At 44.4% G+C, this 2,889-nt stretch overlaps 1 protein-coding gene across 1 annotated transcript in view; it reads left to right on the plus strand.

The window, feature by feature from the left end:
• Positions 1-2,889, plus strand: part of SDK1 (sidekick cell adhesion molecule 1) — a 551,260-nt gene that overhangs the window by 216,858 nt on the left and 331,513 nt on the right. The gene's annotated exons all lie outside the window — the stretch shown is intronic.

Consider the following 2,889-nt stretch of genomic DNA (forward strand, 5'->3'; position numbering starts at 1 on the left):
CACCCCTCCAGTGCAAGAGAAGACCCAAGTCTGCCAGTATGAATAACCAATAGGACAAATACACAATCCAATGCGATCTACAGGGTCTGTTTTCATTTTTGGTTTCAGGTGTTTGCATGTAGAGGTCTTCTAAAAACTGTGAGTGAATCCAGTATGTGCAGTAGTGCAAAATTAGTAACTGTGGCTTGAGCTACAAATCTCACTTGACAGGAGTGCAGAAGCTCCCCCCATGCAGTTCGTCAATGCCCCAGAGTCCAAGCTTGCAGAATTTAGTTATTCCACTCTGAGGCCATTACCAGGTAGACTATCCATTTTGTCAAATTATGAGATCATTTACTGGATGCACTTTCCACAGGCTTCTTTCCCTTGCACCTTAATCCCACATCCATCCTGCAGTCACATTGTAGATGCATCTAGAAACCTTTCAGAGGCAACCAGGGCTTACATCATAGTGGTTTAAACTCTCTGGCTTGTCTTAAACTTTAGAGGTGGGGATTACCTGGGATGATGACTAGGACTATGATTTGAGCACTGGCATTTCTAGTACGTGTAAGATGAGCAAGCCTCTTCCTGTAATGAATATGCTTTGCTATTGTGCATCTAAGAGATGTCCTGAGCCCTGAGTATAGGTATTTCTACAGAGGCTGTAGAGCAGAATAGATGACAGAACTTTTTAAAGAGGGAAGTAACTTTTTACTGCATAATAGCTAGAAATTAGCTAAAAGTTTCTGGTGATGTAGTCAGGGTACTTAAGTTGGTATGAGGAAGAAGAGAACAATCCTAACTCAAGAGACCTCCCAGGTTTCCAGTTCTTTCTACTTATAGCAGCAGACTGTACGTGTCTCAATGTCAGAGAGAAGAGTAGTCTTCGAAATAATTAGCACCCAGTCCGTTCATAGTTTCAGAGAGGAGAACGATCTCTTGGACATGACTCTAACACTTGATCCAGTGTGTGTGTCTGTTCCAAGGCACCCGTACAGTAATGTTCCAGTCCACTTGATAGGCATGCTGGACTAATTTTCATATAACTTTTATATTGTTGGGTTGGTCATTTTAGAAGACAGGACAGTGTTTTGAGTAGTTGAATATAATAGGGCTTTTATTATTTTTGTGCATCCAGCAGACAGAGCTGACTCTGCGGGGGGGGGGCCTGGGGCAAATCAGCCTGTGCAGGGCCCCTTTAAAACTGCACACAGCCATGGGACACCCACAAAGGCAGAGCACGGCAGTGCCGTAGCAATGAAATTTGGCACCTGGGGCAAGCAAATCCTGTGCACCGGAGATGAGCCTCTCTTCAGTGGATGCAAAGCTGGCGAGGAGTGGGGGGAAGGATGGTGGCAAGCGTCCAGACGCTTATTCTGCGGTGTGGGGCTGAGCCACTAGCTCCAGGAGGGGCTGCGGCTGCTCCACCTGGTTCCACAGGACCCCCAAAGTGCAAAGCCCGGGGCAGTTGCCCCGATTTGCCCTACCCAAGGGACAGCTCTGCCAGCAGAAATGATTAAATCGGTAAGACCGAAAAGCTAGAGTACAACTTTCTCAGATGGTAGATGTGGTTTTGGCTGGATTTCATCCAAGATCATTATTTTCCTCTTAATATCACTTCCATCTTTAAGTTTATCATAAACAAATTTTTCTTCATCCACATTCCAGGTTCCCTAAATTGGACGGTAAGGCACTGTCTGCACTGAGGGGGAAATATCCTATCTAAGCTGGATACCTTCAGCACATTGATAGTATTGTAGCCCATGGCACTTCACAGTCTCCTTTAAGGCTGCTTAGATACCGAATGTCAGGTTTTCAGTATTATAAGGAATAATAGAAAACAGCAATTTAAATTATAATGAAAGGACAAAACATGGTATTTGGAGGGAACAAGAAAGAACAGCTTTATGGGCCATACGAAGTTCAAGTAAGGGGTGGCAAAGAGTCGCTGTGAGCACAGGAGTGGAGATAGTACCATCAAGTTAGCAGCTGTATGATGAGCTCCTTAGGAAGCATGAGATCCAATCATTCCAGCGGCGTCAAGCAGAACTGAAAGGAAAAGCAAGAGAGGAAAAAGCAAAGAATAGCAGAAAATGCAAGGCTCCAATTCTTGCTGTGATGAAGTGGGAAAGACTGCAAATCCAAAAAGCTCTCAGAGAATCTGTCTTATTTTCTCATTATTTCCCATGGTCCAGCAACCCATCCTAGGTGAAGAGAGTTTGCTCCTAAGTATTAGAGTGATTTGTATCCCAGATTGATTTGGGGGCAAGTTTGGCAGCTATGTCAGCGCATGCAAGTGCACTCTACTTCTCCCTGCAGAGTGCATGACAAATGTGTGTCTGCTAAACCATGCTGGCGTCTAGACAAAAACCTACGGCGCATACGTTTGGACACCGAGGAGAAACCTAACGATTGGGAGTGCTCCAAACAGAGAAGTGGCAGACTTTTGCAGGTTACCACGTGACATCCCTAAGGAGGATGAGGCCCAGTTTCAGTGACACCTCAGCACCATCATTTCTGAAGGTCCTGATTACAAATTTCTACCCAAGCCCTTGCTGTGAACATTCATAGATTAAACCCGACAGCTCCTTTTCTAGTTTTACTTCATCGTTGCTGTGTTTGCTCCTGGGGCCATCTACAGTACATCTTCGAAGATTTAGAGAAAGAGTGAAAAATTACAGTACAGGCAGAGCCAGAGAAACCTTCCTTAAGATGCTGGTGTTGAGAAAAGGAAGAGAGGTAGAGATACTGAACTGTGGACCAGTTCTAATTATAACCCCAGTGCTTTTCAACCTAACAGCTATTGATTGCCGTGTGACCTAGCAGCAGTTGTTTTTTTTTCCGGAAGTTTTTGTGTCCCTTTAAAAGATGTGAACATTTCTTACCCTAATTAGGTTTTTCTATATG

The sequence above is a fragment of the Gavialis gangeticus genome, unplaced genomic scaffold, assembly GCF_001723915.1.
Source record: "Gavialis gangeticus isolate Ggan-Ray unplaced genomic scaffold, GavGan_comp1, whole genome shotgun sequence".
Taxonomy (NCBI): domain Eukaryota; kingdom Metazoa; phylum Chordata; order Crocodylia; family Gavialidae; genus Gavialis; species Gavialis gangeticus.